This window comes from Amblyomma americanum, chromosome 1 (genome assembly GCF_052857255.1).
Source record: "Amblyomma americanum isolate KBUSLIRL-KWMA chromosome 1, ASM5285725v1, whole genome shotgun sequence".
In the NCBI taxonomy this organism is placed as follows: Eukaryota; Metazoa; Arthropoda; class Arachnida; order Ixodida; family Ixodidae; genus Amblyomma; species Amblyomma americanum.
In genome coordinates this window covers 56,666,418-56,676,549 of record NC_135497.1, presented here as the reverse complement: position 1 = coordinate 56,676,549, position 10,132 = coordinate 56,666,418, and the positions used below count along the sequence as shown (strand labels likewise).

At 46.5% G+C, this 10,132-nt stretch overlaps 1 pseudogene; it reads right to left on the bottom strand.

Moving 5' to 3' along the window:
• Nucleotides 1–7,331: 7,331 nt before the first annotated feature.
• Nucleotides 7,332–9,132, bottom strand: LOC144097325 (uncharacterized; annotated as a pseudogene).
• Between the last annotated feature and the right edge of the window lie 1,000 nt (nucleotides 9,133–10,132).

Genomic DNA, 10,132 nt, shown 5'->3' with positions numbered 1-10,132 from the left:
TTCATGCAAAGTTGCAACAAGCGCTTCCTTGTGGTCATTTGTGCTTCAGTGTTGTTTTCTATGGCAAGCACCAGCTGCCGCCTTGCACTAGCAAGCAGCCAGTGAATATCAGTGCAAGCCTGGGGCTAGACCCTAACCACCATATTCACGAGCCGGCCTTACCTTTAGCTTTCCTTAACTCGAAAGGAAACTTCCGTAAAGGTAACAGAAATTAAAAGATAAGGGAGAAATCAGCTGCAGAGAGACTGGCTCCATGCAGCCAGTGCCAGCGCGTCGTGAGACGAGGTCACGAGGCAGCGCAGCCGGCAAGAGTCATATTTGTAAACAAAGGTGGCGCTGCGGTCGGCAGCGATGCTGGGTGTAGGCAAAACGCAGCACGCCTACACTGCGCCAAGCGACGCTGCCTTAGAAACCAACTGGTGTATGCGAATATTTCAAAGCGTGCGCGCCGCTTGTAGTAGTACTGCACTTTTTCAGCCTGTTCGCTAGACGGAATTACCAGGTGGAGCGCTGCATCGGGTGGTTCTCCGCTCCTAGTTGGCGACAGCTAACAGCGCAGCGCGAGGTATGAGAGGAACTAATCGTCCACAGTTCTCAACTTATGGGCCGATAAAGCATATCCGATTGCCAGTGCAAGATAGGACGACGTGATGCACGACGCGAATCAGCTTCCTCACACGACGAACCTTGTGTGCTTCCTATTTTCACCGAGCCGCTTCACTACAGGGACCTATAATTAGTGAACACTATATAGTTGCTTTGAATAAAGCAATTGCGATACGAGAGCTCCACGAGCGCATACATAGACGTTTTCCTCGTGCTCCAAACGAAATTTACGCTTACTCTGGAAAGCTATAAAGTTTTGCTTCTTAATTCTGCTTGATCGGAGTGGCTTTTGGCGTGGCAGCTGTTTTCGCCAGGTTCTGATCGACCTACAATGTGAAAATTCAAATAATTTGAGAAATAACACCGCGACTTTGTCGAGATCCTAGCATCGTTCCATGGACCGGTGTTGGAAACGACACACGTTGAAATTCGCGGAAATGAAAACAGAAAAACCATCGTGCGTGCTACTACCATGGAGAGTCCGGTGCTTTAGCGCGGCACGGTGTGAACACTGAAGGCGACTGGCGGCAGCTTTTTTTTTTTTTTGCGCGCGCCAAGTGATGCTCGGGACGTTGTCCGGGTGATAAGCATCTGAAAATGGCCCGCTGCATTCAACTTACGATCCCAAGCACACGTAATATCGCGCCAACACTTATGCTGAGAGCACGACAGAATGAGAACGAGTTGCAGGCGTTATTTTTGCACTGTTCACCACGCGACCGAACAGCAACGATGCGAAGTCAGAGACACGAACCAACTTATTAGATTTGAATGAAGAAACGCAGTGTAATAACCCAACGGGTGAAACGAGCTCGGCGGTAATATTTAGCCGCGAAGCTGAACCATCGCTCTAGTTCACTGCACCGTCGACGAACCTGTCTTGCTCCTCGGCCCCTGCCCGTCGCTTTCACGTCTATATCTGACCGCAATAAACTCGTGGAAACTGTCGCCGCTTCCTTTCTTCTGCATTGCGGCTAAACCAACCGCACCACAAAATGTCGGCACGCCGTGAATTGTGCCAAAAAACGCAAGCGTGGCGCATCCAATGCGGAAGGTCCGCCACTGATCTCCAGTAGGTGGCTGGATGCTGCATTCCCGCTTTCTGAAGTGGGCGCAAGTATAGAGGCTAGAAGGTTTTCTATAGTGTCGCGACCGGGCCGGCGCCGCTGAAATAACATTCATTAAAGCTGCGAACTGGGCGAGTTGGTATTGATTTATTTGGTATTGATATTGATATATTTGAACAGCGCAATAAAACAACGGGACACAACGAAGAAAGGACACCACAAGCGCTGACTCGCAACTGGATTTTTAATTTACGTCAAAGCACCTTAAATACTAAGAACGCCAGGCACAAACAAGAGGGAAAACCAAAAGAAAACGACACAAAGCTGCTAATCATGCCCACAAAGTTGACAATCAGCACGAGCGCGAGACTACACATCTTGGCCGGATAAAAACATCTCTTTATCAGTTAGTGTGACAGAAGGATCACTAATGCAGCTATCAGGTTCCAAGCGGATGTGAAAAGCCTCCAAAATTTCCCGCGTTAGGCTGTCATTGTTTTCCTAGGATGACGGTGTTAGACAACAGAGGGGTGCAAGTACCTTCTCTCCAGTGACGGGCAAGGTTACAAGAAGACCCATTATCTCGGGACCTGTGGTGCTCACTAAGACGAGCGTTGATGCAACGTCCTGTCTGGCCAATATAACTCAACCCGCAAGTGCACGGAATCCTGTAGACAACGCCCACATTACAGGGCACAAAAGGGCTCTTATGGTTGGTCTGACAACCCCCAGTCTTTTTCTTCGCGGTTGTTGCCTTAGCCTTCTCTTCCACCTGCCTGCAAACACCTCTAAGTTTTTTAGGCGCTGAAAAGACTACATAAACATCGTATCTCGCCGCAACATTCTTTAAACCATGCCCCACACCATGCGTGTAAGGCACCACCACAAAATTCTTTTTTTCAAGTTTTGGCTTATCCTCGCTCTTGATCCATCTAAGAAGCTTATCGCATTCCCTGGAAATCACATGAGAAGGGTAACCGCTAGATTTTAATCGGCCAACTTTACGCAAAACACTTTCGTTGATTCTTTCAAGACATGACTTGTTCATGGCAGATTTCAGGCTAGAAAAAACAATGCCATTTTTTACCAGTTTTGTGTGGCTTGAGTGGTAATTTAGAAAAGACTTGGTAGAGCGACGGAAGTATTCCCAACACACATGACGCTCTTCCAACAACAGTCAAGTCCAGAAATTGAAGTACATCTTCTTTAGGAAGTTCAGTCGTTAAAGTTAGTCCCATCGCGCATCCTCTGAAAACCTTCAGTGCATCTACCACGCTACGCGTCAAGTAACCCTTCTTAACAAAAACAATATAATCATCGACATACCGAAAAATCCTCAGAACCAACCTGTCACATCTACTTTCTATGGATCTGTCTACCCTGGCAAGGAAGATATTAGCTAACACAGGTGCTACTTTAGATCCTATGCACACTCCATCATTCTGAGCAAACGAATTCCCTTTCCATTCAATGACAGTTGAACGGAGGTAAAAAGACAGAATCTCTATAGAAGCTCTCAAGGGACGCACCAGATCTAGCAATAAAATCAGTTTCATTGTTGTAATCAGCGATGCACATTTTTACACTATTCATGAGGTCATCATGAGGTAGAGAATAATATAGGTCTTGCACATCAATGCTGAAAGCATCACACCTTCCCGAGTTACTGGATTTTAGGAAGTCAACCATAGCACCGGAATTAGAGATGTGAAAAGGGTCCTAATTATCAAACACGACAAATGCTTTTGAAGATAGCTAGACACGAAGAACTGCCAAGTGCCGTGCTCAGACACGATAGATCTGAAGGGATCATTGTCCTTATGCGTCTTTGCAGAAAAGAAAACCTGAAGGTGCGATCCTTTTGCGCTCTTAACAGAAGCCGCGAGGCGTTGCAAGTTGTTATCCTCCAAAAGACGAAGGGCACTTCCCTTGACTTTGTTAGCTCTGAAAGTTACGGACTTGAAGTTCTTCGTTAAGGCTTGATGCGCTTTTTCTTCAAAGGTGCCAGCAGGGAGAACGACGAAGCACCCTTCCTTGTCGGCGACCGTTATCCTGAGACCACTAGATGCAGCAAAGTCAACGAGCTTTTTCATGTGGTGGTATTTCCGTGGTTTCTTTTTTGTTCTTTCGAAAACTTCGACACATTCCGAGATGCATTGAAACTGACTATCTTTGCCTGCCAACCGGGATATTTTCTTTTTACCTCCGTTCAACTGTCATTGAATGGAAAGGGAAATCGTTTGCGCAGAATGATGGAGTGTGCATAGGATCTAAAGTAGCACCTGTGTTAGCCAATATCTTCCTTGCCAGGGTAGACAGATCCATAGACAGGAGATGTGATGGGTTGGTTCTGAGGATTTTTCGGCATGTCGATGATTATATTGTTTTTGTTAAGAAGGGTTACTTGACGCGTAGCGTGGTAGATGTACTGAAGGTTTTCAGAGAATGCGCGATGGGACTAACTTTAACGACTGAACTTCCTAAAGAAGATGTACTTCAATTTCTGGACTTACGACTGTTGTTGGAAGAGCGTCATGTGTGTTGGGAATACTTCCCTCGCTCTACCAAGTCTTTTCTAAATTACCAATCAAGCCACACAAAACTGGTAAAAAATGGCATTGTTTTTTCTAGCCTGAAATCTGCCATGAACAAGTCATGTCTTGAAAGAATCAACAAAAGTGTTTTGCGTCAAGTTGGCCGATTAAAATCTAGCGGTTACCCTTCTCATGTGATTTTCAGGGAATGTGATAAGCTTCTTAGATGGATCAAGAGCGGGGATAAGCCAAAACTTGAAAAAAAAAAATGTTTGTGGTGGTGCCTTACATGCATGGTGTGGGGCATGGTTTAAAGAATGTTGCGGCGAGATACGATGTTTATGTGGTCTTTTCAGCGCCTAAAAAAACTTAGAGGTGTTTTGCAGGCAGGTGGAAGAGGCTAAGGCAACAACCGCGAAGAAAAAGACTGGGGGTTGTCAGACCAACCATAAGAGCCCTTTTGTGCCCTGTAACGTGGGGGTTGTCTCCAGGATTCCGTGCACTTGCGGGTTGAGTTATATTGGCCAGACAGGACGTTGCATCAACGCTCGTCTTAGTGAGCACCACAGGTCCCGAGATAATGGGTCTTCTTGTAACCTTGCCCATCACTGGAGAGAAGGTACTTGCTCCCCTCTGTTGTCTAACACCGTCATCCTAGGAAAACATGACAGCCTAACGCGGGAAATTTTGGAGGCTTTTCACATCCGCTTGGAACCTGATAGCTGCATTAGTGATCCTTCTGTCGCACTAACTGATAAAGAGATGATGTTTTTATCCGGCCAAGATGTGTAGTTTCGCGCTCGTGCTGATTGTCACCTTTGTGGGCATGATTAGCAGCTTTGTGTCGTTTTCTTTTGGCTTTCTCTCTTGTTTGTGTTTGGCGTTCTTAGTATTTAAGATGCTTTGACGTTAATTAAAAATCTAGTTGCGAGTCAGCGCTTGTGGTGTCCTTTCTTCGTTGTGTCCTGTTGTTTTATTGCGCTGTTCAAATATGAAGAGCTGAAATAACTTGGAAGTACTTGCAACTGGGCTTGTTGGTGCATATTCGTGAAAGACTTAAGAGCGCAAACGGGCAACACGGACGAGGAAGGGAACAGGACGAGCACTCGTCCTGTTCCCTTCCTCGTCCGTGTTGCCAGTTTGCGCTCTTATATCTTTCATGAAATAACTTGCTATGCGAAAAGCAGATGGCGCTTCTGCCCGCTGGCGTGCCGGCGGGCGCAAGAAGCCCCTATGGGGGTAGTGCTCTCTGGTTCAGTCGGTTGATCGTGTGTGGGCTGCTGCCACTGTTTTGACAAGGCGTTAAAGTGTTAAAGACAGTGCGAACACTGGCATAGGCTGTCTTGTCACTTAGATTCGACACGGACTAGCTGTAACACCGACAGCGTGCCGCGGCAGGAGCAAATGCAAGCGTCACGTCGGGCCCGACCTACTGCGCCGTAAAGAAGCGTAAAAACACATCTCGTACATGATACCGAAACGAAAAAAGGAAGCGGGACAAATTGCAGGATGGAACGTCTTTATTACACAAGGTTCCATGGCAACAACTTACTAATGTCTTTCCTTGTGCGAAGTGCCCTGTGCGAGGCTACTGACAGCGCCTCATTTTCAGCAGCTTTTCCTTTCTCGCTGCACGCCGCACTCTTTGTTTACTGACTTTACAAGGAAATGCATCCTAGTCAAGGTGTAAAACTTGATCACTTCTGTCGTAATTCGGCGTCCATGATCCTCGCAGCCCACACCTTGAAGCGTACGTCCCTGAAGAAAATGCAGAAAGCGGACCATGCTATCTGCGTGTAGCTTATTGCGGCTGAAAAACACCGTAAATGCGTTGTCAAGCTTTGCTATGAGCTGTTCAATTGGCCTTGATGGATAAACTAAGCCTCCATGGTCAAAATTTTGAGTAAGCGAGGCATTGTTGTTTGACTCAGCTTGCAAAGGCAAAGTGCGGAAAGAAGTTGCACATTCAGGGCAAGGAAATCTTTTAAGGATTTTTCTCACAACATACCCAGCTACATAAAAAATTAGTCTGCTGTCACTTTTTTTGTCTGCACAGCCCTGATGGTCGCTCAGGCTGCTGTGCTCCGCGAGCAGCTCTGCAGCAGAGGCCAAGTTTCCTCCATTCAGTAAATTATCGACAAGTTCAGATATTCGTGCATTTTTTTCTTTGGCTACATCAGATGGTTGCAACAGGGCAGTCACAACTTCTGCAGGAACGTTTGCTCCTTTTGGCGGCTTTGCGAGGCTGTAGAAAGCCAGGTAGTTTATAATTATCAAAAACTGCCCCACAGTTGGATGGTCATTGCAACCGAAGCACTGGCGCACAATCCCAAATACATTCTCCATCCTGTCTTGGCTTAGGTTTGCGGTCAACAAGTACTTGTACTGCAGGGACGTGGTCAGGTAGTTTACCAGCGACAGTGTGCTTTGTAGCGTTACACGCAGCCCAAGGGCAGTTCCTGCACTTAAAAAGCCGCCACCCTGCTGTGCAGCATGTTCCTCCCATTCTTTGAGAAAAACAATGAACTCATTCAAAAACTGTGCACTTCTTGAATCAGCACGAAGGCCTTTTGATGGTATTCTAGACGACATTATAAAAATTAGTCTTTCCATTAGTTTTACAAACCGTTCTGTCGGTTCTATATTTCGGACGTTGTCCCTTTGCAATTGGTCCCGGTAAAAGAAAATACCCTTTAGTACCTCCTGACTGAAGAGCTGAAATGCAAGGTTTACTCGCATTTTTTCGAATGCACTTGGATGCACATGTGCTTGCGTGATGTGTGGCATCACCTTCAATGTCACAGATTCTTTGTCCATTTTCCAGGCTTCCTCTATTACATAAGCATGAACATGTCCACCTGGAATTTGTATGCCTTTTCCAACAAAAGCTTTCCGCACACACTTCACCAGGTGAGGGAAGTCAAATAAGAAGTGGATACTTCTTTCTTTGTTTATAGGGTGGGGCACTTTACACTTGATTTCCTTGGATGAAGCTGCACAGATGAGAAACCAGTATCAGTAACTGATGAGCTAAACAAAACAAAAGCCTTTAAGCAGTTTTAATGCAATAAACCTACCTTTGATGCCGAAGAGCTTCCACAGGCACCTGTTCCAGGGAGCTCCATCACTTGTCCAAAAATCGACGAAGACCCGATTTCTCGGCAAGTATCGTGGCTTCAAGAAGTATTTTCGAAAGCATAGGAGCTTTCACATTGCCTTTGGCAGCAAATACCCCTAGAATTTGTGTCCATTTCCCTGCAAATACAGAACATTGTATTGTGAGGAAAATAGTGTAAGCACCACAGGCATGGTGTCAGTGAAAAAATATTTTCAAAAAACATCTGCTTCGTTCTCAAAAATTTAACTCATAAACGTACACAAGTACTAACTTTTGTATAACAAAAACACAATTGCACAACCTTACTTGACTAACACACCTTGGAAAGGCTGGAACAATATCACTAGGCCATGATCACTCAGCACGGTCTTGCTGCTTTCGTCGTTAAATGGGCCGAAATCAACAAAACCACTAAGTCCACCAGAGCCCATCACGTTAATGTTCTCGGAGAGCTTTATCTCGTCGAACACAAGGCCCCCATGGCGACTAACTTCATCCATTTCATTTGAGAATACGATGCGATTAAACCCAAATGTGCTCTTGAATCCCTGCAAATACTTGTCCAGGCATGACTTGCTTGGCAAGGCCATAATCTCATGCCGCCTGACATGTTCATAGAGCTACGGGCTCCTCATTCGCATGAGGATACATTCCAGCACCCACAGCTGATCGAACCGCATGCCCCGGGTTGACTTTCTGGAAGCTGTCTCGAAACATCCCTTCACAGCAAGGCGCTGCTTTGGAGGAAGGCCTCCGATTTTCTCCTCCAGCACATTTGTTGGGATGGACTGCGTGAGTGCCCGGAGGTCTTCGACAGTCTTGTTGATCTTAGACAGTTTTTTTTTGCCCGGAATAAGTGAAGGGATTTTCGCTTCCTTGTATTTATTTGTTTCAAAGTTGCTAGTCGCTTCTTATGTTGCCTGTTGATCTGGTTCAAGATGAGCTTTCTTGAGTATTTGCATCGTAGACAAGTATTGCCATCGGACGTCGTCACAGTGCAGGCTTTCGAGAAGTATGCTTTTCCATACTGTGTATGTTGGCCAGGTGAGAGAGGCTCAATCTGACAGCCAGGACAAAGTAGCAATTTATCTGCCTTCATCAACGCTGCGACGGCGTCCTCTTCACACTCCACATGAAATTCTTCAACTTTGATGCTTCTGCAGTGCAATGTGCAGATGTACCCAGCTGCTTCGGCGCAAGCCGAAAACGTTACATGCTTGATCACGAGCACGTCACTTGGTTCCAAACTGACGTGCCACCTGAAGCACAGAGTGGCAGGATCGTTCAACAAAACAATTCTGCAACAAGATGATGACGGAGGGACAATGTCACGAAACGGATGCAGTGCGTGCGATGGCAGTTCTAATGTGCACCCTTCAGCACTGACATCTGCAGGGTCTTTGATTCCGTTACCTGATGCCATGCGCTTTGATGGTGGCAGACAGTTGTCCGCTAGGTTCCTTTTTTTCCTTTTCTGGGGAACAGGCCTCGTCATATAGGAGGGAGCATCAGGAAATATCGTCGGAACGGCATCATCGGTGAGCGCTGGCCGCTCGCGATCAATTTCCACAACTTTCCCGTTTATGACATGCCTGAACGTCCTTTGAATGCAGCGTTCGTCGAAATGCCTTGAGCACACTACACAGGTTTCGTCGAGAGCCTTGTCATCTCGCTTTATGTTTCGAGCCCATTCTTGCAACCGATGAGGGTCGGACGGGGCGCGGAACGACGACACTTTTTCTTTCGACGACTTGTAGCCACCTTTGCAGAGTGGCACGAAACACGTGCGTCCTTTTTTTCTCGGCATTATCACACGTGCTGCATAGACGTCACTTTTTTTCAACACAACGAGTCATCGAGAGTCGCACAAACAAAACACACAAATCAAAGCCCGCGCGCACTTGCCAACTGGCTGGGCGAACGGCGCGGCTAGCATAGCGCGGCCAAAGCCGCTCGCCTGCAAGCAGCAGCGCCACCTACGCAGTGCATCCAAACTGGTTTCACAGGGGCCCGTTGAAACGGCGGCCGTTCACGACACTAGGAAAAACTTCTAGCCTCTGTAGCGCAAGTGAAGCCACCGGAAGTTGAATGGCATGTCCCGGAAGTTCGGTGTCTGCTGTGTATTTCAATGCAGAAAGTCGTGTCTTTCACCCTTCCGTCCTCAGTTTTTCGCGTCGTTTTCGTGTAACGTCTACTGTAATACCAAAGGAATAAGCAAGCTGAACGTGAAAAATGTGAGCATTGTTCGGGGAACAGTGAACAGGAATGCATGTCTCAACATGCCGCGGCAAAGGGGTACGTGCATTAAACACTATTTTCTGACCTGGTTCTTGTCTTCCGAGCGTAATTAGGATAAGTAGTGGAATGACGATGAGCCTAGGTCATCTTAAAAAACAAATTTTCCTGTAGCAAATAAAAGGGAATGGCGCGGAAATCCTGAGACGTACTCGAAGAGCCACTCGTTATGCAGCTGCCAGTGTTTCAATTTCGGGTTGGTGGCGCACGATGTCTATCCTCCTCGATGACAGGTGATGTTTATAGATTTATTGTGACATTTGCATTCCATACGTGCTTTTAATCGAACTCTATAGCACAGCCACATTTCATCTACACAGCACGAGAGAAACGACTGACGAGAAAGACGAATGCAGCAGCGCATGTGACAAGTGCTGTTTGAAGTCAACTGCACCAAGCATCACGAATAACAGCCAATTCAGGCATAATTTGCTACAGTGCGAAACAGTACTTGATACACTAGCTCCGTCGAAAAAGTAGTACCATATACCTTTTGTACGCGCTAATATGTA